At 33.4% G+C, this 11,310-nt stretch overlaps 1 long non-coding RNA gene across 1 annotated transcript in view; it reads left to right on the forward strand.

Moving 5' to 3' along the window:
- The window catches only part of LOC139588453 (uncharacterized), a 90,111-nt gene extending 79,704 nt beyond the window's left edge, over positions 1 to 10,407 (forward strand). Inside the window, exons 5-6 of the long non-coding RNA XR_011678677.1 lie at positions 394 to 505; positions 6,039 to 10,407. This is a non-coding gene — a long non-coding RNA (uncharacterized lncRNA). The remainder of the gene's footprint in view (positions 1 to 393; positions 506 to 6,038) is intronic.
- The last annotated feature ends 903 nt before the right edge of the window (positions 10,408 to 11,310 follow it).

Raw genomic sequence — 11,310 nt, forward strand, 5'->3', positions numbered from 1 at the left:
GAACAGGTAGAAAACCTATTAAGACTGATTTTCAAATATTCTGAAACCCTAGTTCCCATAAATTGGTGTCAGCACACTTACATACCAAATGTAGTGTGTGAGCATCTTAAATATGAAGCGATTCAAATAACCATTCTGATGTAAATCTAATTATGCAACTGTATAAACAAATACATTGTGTATAAACACGATAAATAAATAGACACAAAGACTATGTTAAGGGCATGGGATTCTTATATACATGTTCTACTGTTCCAGTCAAGAAATTAATTCAAAAGGATCAATGAAGGTGTGCTTTCTAGTTACACTTGGTCATTTGTTTCAAACAAACATCAGGAAGAGGTGGTCACTGTTTCATGAATAGTATTTATTTCATTTCACTTCCAAATGTAGCTGGAGGACATCTGGTATGTTGGACAGCCTGTTTCATTTCAGGCATTTTTCTCTGGTGTGGAAATGAAGAAGGATCTGTTGGAAGCATGACTTTGGAAAATTTTCTGTCAAGGTAAGTTCTTTTTCCAGTATGGTTTATTAAGTGTATGTGTGTCTAAGGTTGTAAAGAGCATACTTCAAGGTGTTTCACACAGCTCTTGTGTGAATCCCTTTATGTAGATGTGCTGTTGTGCAAATTAACAGTAACCTGAAAGTTATAATTTCATGTATGCTGACCACTATGCCTAGGAAAAATATATAACACATACATTAAATTTTCATAGAGGTATAATGGTCAGTAAATTCTGGCTGCAATAATAGACTTGCAATCCAAATTTCATACAAAAGATAAAGAAATTTTGCTGCTGCATTGCATCATGGACTTTATGGTAATTTACTCAAATATCTTTTGAACGTATTCAAAAATCCCTTGATCAAAATGGCTTATTAAAATTTCAGCACATTATGAGGCAATCAGTTATCTGTCATAATCTGAAAAAATGTGTTGCTGTGAAAAGTAACTTTGACATGGATAAGGATGAAATGGAGGGGGTTAGCATTGTAAGAATCTCCACACAAGATGTGATTGACAGCATCACAACCTGAGTACCTGAGGTACAAATTGTTGTAGACCATCCTGATAATGAGAGAAAGATGTATTTAGTTGAATGGTTTTTAGAGGAAATCTGATCTGCCTCACAACAAACCTTTATACTGCTCTTTCAACTCCAGAGGGTTTAATAGGAGTTTTGTGAGTCCTGCTAATTCTTCATGGAGAGTATAAAAGCAGGCTACTAAAAGCTTACTACTTCTTGAGAAAGATACTATCAAATGCTATATAGGAAATGGGAATTGGGATTGTGTAATTTTCCCCGCAGTATTAGAGGAAAATATTGGATATTAACACTGAACTGTTCTAGAGCTCCTTATGAAAAAGGAGCATGTTATGTTGACATGCAGAGACAGAATATTTATCCTAGGTTTTCTTTTCTTAATTTGATTTTTTTCTTCTTCATTTTTCTAGTATACTTACATATTTCATAAAACCCTTGGCATGTTTCATGAATGTACTTTAATCTGTAGTTGTATCCTTTATATCTGTAATTTTATAAAGGGGACACAATTTAAAAATTTGTTAAAAAATTTGGAATTATAATAACCTCCTCAAAATGCTACCAAAATCCTCCAAATGAAAGCATATAAATCTTATAAATCTTATATTAAAACTTTCTTATCTTTCAAAATTAAAACTACCTCATGAGCTTTTCAATAAATTCCGGTCCACTCATATAACCTACTTATATTCTTCATTGATTTTTATATTCCTAACAAAGCCAATCTATTTATTTCTTATGTTTTATATGAAAACTTATAGCAATTTAAACCAATCTGTTTTCTCAAACTGTCCTCCTGCTTAAGATACTATGGTGGCAAATATCTTGGAGTAGTCCATATTATTTGTATTATTTCCATGCAAAATTTCAATGACACGTAGCCACTATTTTTATATTTTAAATGAAGGCCATAACAAATTTTACAAAGCATGAGAAACTATATTAAACAAGAAAAACAACAACATTTAGTGTTTTGTGATACAAAACGTGAGATTGGGCACATCTAACACACAGGGAGATCTGATAGCTAAATAAAGGAGAGAAGGAAGGAAGGAAATAATTTCATTCTAAGTGACAGATTTGAGCTGAAGGAATTCTTTACCTTATTTCTTCATCCATTTTGCCACCCCATAGCTTCTGATTAGCTGCCATCAGACCTTACTAATTGTTCTGTTGCAGCAATATTTGGAAAGAAAATCTCTTAAGCCCAGTCCAGGTGCAGCACGCAGCTCTTTTGCAGCCTCTGTCCCTGTTTTCTCACATTTTATTTTTGCAGATTCTCTATATCAGCACTGTTTACATCTTTTCTTTTGTGAAAAGAATTATTGTGAACTATTTGTGAATAAGCTGGGTTTCTATTTAGAAATGTAACAAGGTCCTTGTGCTACAAATGATCTGTAACTTAAAACTTTATGTGCCAAATTTCATTCCTGAGGGAAGTCACTTGATACTGCTGCTTGACGCCCCTCAACTGATAAATTTCTCATTAAATTAGACACATCACAGTTGTGAGAATTGGCTTTTATGAGTCTACACCACATTTTTAAGTATAAGTGCAAGGAGCAACTATCTCTTAAAAATTATTCTATAAAACATGACTAAACTCTGGAACCAGGACAATGATTTCAGACACTACAGGAGAAAAGATAACTGTTTTATCTGAAGGAGGTTTTTTTTGGTAACTTCTTCCTGGATAAAAATACCTTGTTAGACATTTGATAAATATTTTATTGAGTGTTCACTTCCTAGAGTACATGAAGTACAAGTACACCAACTCCAATGAAAGCAATTTACCTGATAGCACGTAATATTAAATATTGGATTATTTTGTTCATAGTAACGTCATCAAAATAAACTATCAGGTGAAATAAAGTGAAAGAATTCCACTGTCTCTGAGTTCTTGTGTTGGCAGACCAGAAAATGTGTTCTGTCTGTCACCTCTCTAAGGCAGTCAAATATTCAGCTACTAAATTTTGGAAGCAAATCTACATGGAGACCAAAAGAATCACCAAAAATTCACATTAAAAAAAAAAAAAAAAAAGAAAATGAATCATTAACTCTCTACTTGATATAAAGACGAGAAAGAGCTTGTATTAAATTAAGGGAAATTAACACTATCTTACAGAATACAAAAATAAAAATCAATCTGCATATATATGGCCTTACAAAACCTGAATTACAGAGAGCTATGGCCTATATCATTCAGAAAGATCCGTAAAATATGATAAAGTCTGATGATAAATATTCAGCATTCCATGTCACCTGAGAATCCTGTAAAGGGTTGTCTGCCACCTGCAACATCCCTTAACATTTTCAGTAGCCTGCTGCAATCCTTAGCAGGGACAGCATTTCCATCTGCTAAGATACCCTGCCTTGTTACAGGTAACAACAGTATCTCATTTGAACTGGTCCGTTAAAAAATCCAGCAAGAATACCTGCAGCACCAAGAAAATATGGAAGATCTGTGGAGAGTGGGGGTTCATTGAAGTAATAATAAAGTTGGAAATTTAAGCTCTCATGGCCAGTGATATCCTGCTGGCTTACATCTCTTCAAGGTCACATGAGTAAAGTAAATTTTTTTTTCTCTATCTGAAGTCTCTGGTACAGTCTCTTATTCACTGACTATCGGTGCTGCAATATAGTTATATTTCTTACAATTCCGAACATTAAGAAGGATTATCTAAATATTTTAATATTTATTATTCAAATTAAATATATATAAATTAAATTACTCGCTTGCATACCAGAGTATGTAGGCGATCATTACTAAAATTCACTCAAAGACCATTTTTCAAGCCACTCAGTATCTTCCAAAAGTTCATCATATTATTTAATTTATATTGGAAATAATGGTTTCAATCCTTTCAGGGATTTGAACATTGCACAGTACTGTCAGCTTACCATGATTAATGTGGGAATTGTGGAATTTTATCAAGGTTGTCCTGAATCCTAAGTTTTCCAAAGTGAATGAGAAAAGCAAAGGAGCAATTAACCTTGCAATATAGAATTGTTAAGGGAAAAAAAAGGGAAAAAAAGTTCAAACATACAGTAGCAGTCTGACAGGAGATAGAATTACATCACTATATGCTTTTCAATTAAATGACCACTGAGTAACACTTTGGCTATAGACACGCTTCATGTCGTTTGTCTTTCCTTAAGACATTTTCTTTCCTCTACAAATATTTTTACTAATTCTATTGTTTGCCACCTTTTTTTTACTTTTTTCTCTATAAAACATCTAACTTTGTCAAGTAAAATGATTCATCTTCTGTAACAGTATGCCGAACCTACAGCTAGGAAGGCAATATAAAATCAAAGGTTTCAAAATTCCATGACATAAAGTTCAATTATTTGAGCAACAGATAAGATGATATGTCAGTCTTTTTCCACAGCAAGGATGTGTGGGAGAGTAGAATTCAAGAACAAAATTATCTGCTTTATCTTTTCTTACATCTTTTAATTTCACATGTATGTTTTCTGTTGGGGAAAGTAGCATCAGGCTTCAGAATACTTTGTTTTTTTCTTTGAGCATAGTTAGCATGTTAAAGTGAAAGAGAAAACAGGATGTTTTCTACTTATGTATCTAATGTTTACATTAGATACATAATTAATTTTATAATGCTGTAAGCAGGTTTTTTTCTCAATTCTGTGTCTTCACAATAGCTAAATTTTTCTTTTGTTAATAATGACATTTGATACAATGAAGGATACCTAGGGATGTCTTGATCTGAAGAGGAAAAGTAGAAAAAAAATTATTGTTACGATTATGAGTAGGAATTTTTTCTTTTCCTTTTTCTATTTGTTTTAATTACCATCTCCAACCCCTTTCCTTCTTTTTTTAACCAATCTCTAACTCTTTCAATCAAATTACAGAAATTTCTTCTCTGAATAAAATCTTCTCTCAGGTAATTTCAAGTAAAATATGTCTTATACAGCATCATCTGTTAATTATATCTGTTAGAGGCAGAATAAACCATCTGGACCATTGGGGTAGCATAGCACAGGTTTTCTTAATGTTATGAACATAAATATCTGTTCAGAAATCTTTAAACACTATTTCAGATTGAATAAAATTTCAAAATAAATAGACTACCTAAAAAATACATTTCTGCCTTTCAAAAGATGAATTTACATGTGCTCTGACTCAAAAATATTTTAAGGCAAAATCTATTTCAAAGATTTACTAAGTCCATTTCTGAGTCTAATTTACTTGTGAGAAGTCAAAAACCCCCCAAGATTAAGATTTGGCTGAAAAATTAAGTAATCTAGGAAATTCATTTTTTTCCTTCCTGTTCAATCTGTTCTCCCCCTCATGCCCTAGTTCCTTCTTCTCATGTAAAATAGAATTACAATTTTAAAATCAAAGGATCAAGGTATGTCAGACAATCAGCTCTACACAGGATAGAAGAAGAATTTTTAAACCAGCAAGCAAGCTACAATTCATGTGGAGAAGTATGAGTTGTTGTTGGATAAAGCTGAAATTTTTCTATGGAATAAAAAAGACTTGGCAGTGAGAGTTTTCATTTCATTTTACTAGGCACACACAGATTGCCACAAGCTACAGGGACTACCTACTCTTCAATAATATGCACTTGGAGGTGGATTAGGGATATGTTTACAGTTTTACTGAGTATATATTCTCATTTTGCATGCTTAATTGGACAAATCAAATCCTAGGAATGTTGGTTTCCATGCACTATATGTCTGATAACAAAAAATAGATAAATCCCAAAAACATTCATGAGGAAAACAAACTTCAATCACTTTAAAGTTCATCAGCCATTCTATTTTTTTTAATTTTTAAATCAATGCCTCAATTTCTTTTGTTTTGAATCTGCTAACAAACGTTTTTGTTTAAAACATTTTGAAATATTCCCTAGTTTCACTTCATGCTTGTCTTGGTTTCTTGCAAAAATTATAATGACACCATAAATATTCAAAGACTCTATACACCATTGCATGGCTTGTTAATTAAACCTTGATATTTCTCAGGTGCTGATGAAACTTCAAACATCAATCTTCTGCAACACTGTGGTTTTGCATGATTTTCAAATAGCACACTCATTTTATATTTAGACTCAAGCCCAACTAAAGAATTCACAAAGAATGTGAAGAGTCTTCACTTGGATGCTGCAGACGATGGAAAACCTAATGCCCTGTAATGAAAAAACCTAGTACACAGTTGGAGAAGATAGGGAAATTACTGCCATGATACCAGTCCCTTCTAGAAAACTGTGCAAGACTGTACACAATCCACCAACTTTTTTTTTTATTATTTTAAAGAGAATTTTAGTCTGTAATTGTCAGAATAATGGCATTGTGTAGTCAAAAGTGCAGTCAAGTCCCTGCTCTTCCATGTGTTCTGGTTTTGAACTCCTCAGGGTCAAGAAATTCCTCCCAGCAAACCATCTTTTATACAACTGCAAACAAATAGCTCTGCTTTACCAAACAATTCAGCAGGCAGATGAAGACATTACATTAATTAATACATTTAATTATGTATATGTATATGTATATGTATATGTATATGTATATGTATATGTAATCTGTTCATACAGGTGATATTATGAATCAGAGACTATGACTAAGAGGGGAGAGGATTTGCTTTAGGATTCAACACTCATTAACTTCCAGCAAATCACTCTGACAACTGCAGGCTGTGTTCCAGGGTAGGGACTTGGTAGCTATCACAGAGAGTGTCTTCGTCCTGCTATTGAAGCCACATGCAAGCTACTAAAATAGCTCAAACTACGAAGTTCACTAGTAAGCACATACAAAAATTAAAGCACACAGGTTATAGCACATTTGCAATATTCCATCTTGTAATCATCAACATATTTTCATGTCCAGACAAGGCCTGCAACCTCAGTAATATGAAAGGAGAATTTATTACTGACTCCATATGTATCTGTCAAAAGTTCTAAATAATATTTTTCTGTCCTCATGGAGGAAAGAGAAAAATACCCCTCAGTCTGGAATTCTGATCAGTTTATTCTCTGAATACTAGAAATGCCATTTTTTTCTCAAAGTTAATTTCACTTGTTAAAATGTATATATACACACAGGTACACTGTAGCCCTATTTTACATAGATCTATAGCTACAGCAAAAATTTATTATTTTGATTTTTCTAATCCGGCTTTCGCCACCTTTTAATTTTAAGCAACTTCAGGACAACTGAGTATATAATATTTAGGCTTACATCCAATGTTAGATAAGGAATGATGATAAATCAAAAAAATGTGGACGATTGACGACATGGAAAAATTGTACGGAGCATACCAAACATATCTATAATGAAATATTTTCAGATTATCCCTTTGTTGCATGGGATCCATTAGGAAACTATTTCCAAAATGCCTCCATTCTTTTGTGGATAAATATCTGCAGCTCCTACAGCTGAGTTAAACAGAGTTAAATTTTCTTTAATACTGTTCATGCAAAATGCATCTCAAAGCACTTTATAAGGGTGCAATAGCAGACAGAATGAGAAATTAAAATGTAGTTTTACAATGAAGTGACTATGAAATGGTTCTGTGGGGTTTTGTGTTTATTGCATCTCACTGATCCCAGAGCAAATTTGCTTAGCTTAGTTTGTGGATAATATATTGATTTATTTATCAACTACTGTGCTTCAGAATCCACCTAGCCCTGCATTTCAAATCAAACTGAATTATTTCCTGATACTCATTCTCAAGATTAATAAAACATTTTACAAAGGGAAAAAAATTGTGTTCAAAATGTAGCCCCACAACTCAACAGCTGGTCTTTAACAGAGGTGGGAAGAAGTGTCTGCATTGTCTCACTGGTCTCGTTTTACTCAATGTCTATTTCCATCTTGATTTAGCCTCAGAAATTTTCAAAGAGAATTTCCACTTGCTGCAGATTATTCTATTAGGTCATAAATTTATTTTCTGCAGACAATGGATGTTAAATCTCTTCCTTTTTAATATTACTAAGATTTTTTTAAATAGGATGTACAAGCCCCTGGAACTTCAGTTTAGCAGAAACTGTTTTCATTGAGAAAGAGAAAATTGATTATTTCACTAAATCTTTAAGTCTAGTAGGTACTATGTAAGTAATACAAAGCAGGACCTAGTTTCAAAAGTCATACAAAATAATTGTTAAGGTAGGCAATGAAGGATAGAGCTAATATAAGGTACAGCTAGAAAGAACCCTGCTCTAAAAGCTGAAATAATGACAGGGTAGGCACCATCTTTCTGGCAGACAGCATGACAGGCGTGATTGCTCTACAGGTATCTGAGACACCTGAAGACACATATAAGTCAAATGTAGATTTTGGCATGACATGGACAACCTGAAAGAACCATAGGTACCATAGTGAAAGAAACATAAAGAAGGTCCCAAAGATGTGGTCATTAACAGCAGATTCAGACATGACAGAAAGTTGTCTGATCAGTGACAGAACTGGGGCATGCAGGACTGTTTTGAAAGCAAGACCAGGGTGTCTGTGTTAGGTCAACTCTACAAAGTCCATCACATTCCCAGCTCTAACTGTTGGCTTTATCACTAACTCACAGTGTGAAGTACTTGGTATTTTTATGCTCTTCACAGGTCAGAAATGCAATCTCAGAAAATTGGAATTTCTTTCCAAGGATATTAAATAACAAATTGAGGCAGGATCTTTCTCTTTTTCTTTTTTTTTTCTTCTCCTTTCCTTTTCTTTGAAAAAAGAGCCGAAGTCAGTCAAAGCCAAAATACCTTGAAATAAAGTTTTCAGGTGTGTTCTTGCTGTTTGTTTTGGGACTGTTTGCAGGTTTTTTCCTTTTATTTTTGTATTGTCCATGCTGTGTATATCAACAATAATTAAGGTACTTATTTTGATTTTGTTAGTTAAAACTATAAATATATTTTCATTTACTGCTATAACAATAAATTTTAAAAGCATTGATGTGAATTAAAAATTTCCATCCTCTAATCAGTCAGCAGAAATTTTACAGAATTCACTCCCACTCAACAATTCTGCATTAAAGATTTTAGATCAACAGCCCCTTAGTCTTCATCTAGAATATGTATCAAAGGCCATACATCTTATTGAGCAGATGGTGTACAGGAAACCATTAGAAGAGTTTCATTCTTCCTTCTATGAGAAAGTGTGGGCTGAGAAGGAATTTTTTTAAAGCCCAAAGACTTTTACTGTTATGAAAACTCTCTGAACAGAATCAGGCCTGAAATGCAGAAGTGTGCAAGACTCCACTGAATCAACACTGACAAGAAGGATTGTTTGCAAGGCAATTTGCTATTCACAACCTGCCCTGCCAAAAAAAGAAAATTTGATATGAAAAAGGTACCATGTGCAAAATATTTTTTGGAAAGGGCAGTACTGGAATAAATAACATTCCATACCAATTCACATTATCAGCATATGACACTGTAATGCAAGGCTAGTGTATAATTTAGCTTTCTGTATTAGATGTCAGTCTTATAAAATTCCTTTTAATGTTCCACATGAGAATGCATGAGTTGTCACAGGAGAACAGACCAACACACCCCAAACAAATCTCACAGAGGGCAAAATGATGTATGAATACATTTGTGAAATTTGGCTCAAGATAGAGTTCTGATGCCTGTTGTGTTTTTTGCTTCTTTCTCTTTTTTTTTTCTGTTTCCTCAAAGTATTTCCATTCTCCTATGTGCTTCACTAGAACAGAATTTTCTTACAGAATGCAACTAGGAAGAATTATTTAATACCAAATCAAATGGTTTTATTTTCTACATAGTGACAAATTATATCTATTTGTTCTAATTACACTGTAGAATATTAAAGCGTTTCTCGTGTTGCTACAATGACTTTTGGGTTTTGGGATAGTTTTATTCTGTTTTTGGGTTTGATATTACTTGTTTTTATCTTTAGTTTTTGAGTAATGCACAATTATCATAGAAGTATACACACTTGTTTGTTTTACTACTATGCATCATTAATGCAGAAATAGTTCTAATTAAAGGTCACTGAATGTAAAATATGAATAAAACTTTATTCCAATCCATGATACTTGGATTATGCTGTAGAAGATTATTTTTTTATGTGTTTGACAGCATTTGGGTATGATCAATAACAATCCATCCTGACTTTTTGAAGCATTCACATAGCTTGTTGTTGTGTCAGTTACCTCAGAAAGGCACTCGTGTTACTAGCATTGGAAGCCCGGGAGTCATACAGAGTTTTCCTAAATAAGGTCCACCATGGAATATTTTGAAGTAGCCAACATTGTTTTCCTTTTTTATTTTTGCCTGACTCTTGCTTTTGTAACTAGTGTCTTTAGGAAGCGGAATGTATCACCATGGCTCATCATCATATTATATTTTATAAATAAATAAATGAAGCAAATTACTAAGGAGAAATTTCAAACCATTTCACTGAAGACATCCATTCAGTATATGGCAGAAATAAAAAAAGTAAGTTGATATGGCTTTTAGAGGAAAAGGTGTAATCTTCACTTTCTAGAATAAAGAGTTTGAGAAGTGAAACTAGAAGATCTTACTCCATTGGATTTGGTCACATGAGTTTTTGTTTTCTCTTTCACTAAATTTGAGAATCTTCTAAACTTGATTGTATTGTTGCTCAGCTTCAGAAAACTTAAGATAGGGAAGATATTACAATAATCTTGACATTCTATATCCTTGAGGAAGATCTGATTTCACAGGTCTCCAGATGAGAAGGAATGCAATAATGAGTTCTTTAAGAGGCCAACTATCTATGAAGTGAGCAGCATGACTCCTGGTGAATTATCTAAATGCATTGGTGTTGGCCTTTGTTTTAGAGGGTAAGGCAGAAGGAAGAATGCTGGTACCAAATGGTGTCCAGAGATCTATTTAAAAATCAGTATAACTTCAATTATCACATGATTCTACAGTTAAGTTGTCTCAAAATGAGTGCACAAGCCCTTTGCAAGTTATTGACACATAATTAGCATTAGAAGCATAACTAGAGTTAAAAGATCTTTGTCTTGGGATAAATGAGTAGAAATTTCTGTATAGAAATGTTGTGTATAGCCTTTTGGCTGGATGGAGTCACCCATATCAGAAATAGCATTGTTTTTGAGCAAGATCAGAGAATATTAATTCCTATATTCTTCCTGCTAATCACAAGCGGGAGGGTGTGGGTACTGATCCACATTACATTTACATGATAGTGGGTACAGATATTGGTTATGTTAGACCTCATGAAAAAACACCTGTAAGTGAAGAAAGCTTTTGCAGCATTTCTTGAGCACTAGATCAGATTCCTATAATGACTAGACTCA

This window comes from Agelaius tricolor, unplaced genomic scaffold (genome assembly GCF_023055355.1).
Source record: "Agelaius tricolor isolate 1412-34295 unplaced genomic scaffold, bAgeTri1.0.p SCAF_3, whole genome shotgun sequence".
Classification (NCBI taxonomy): Eukaryota; Metazoa; Chordata; class Aves; order Passeriformes; family Icteridae; genus Agelaius; species Agelaius tricolor.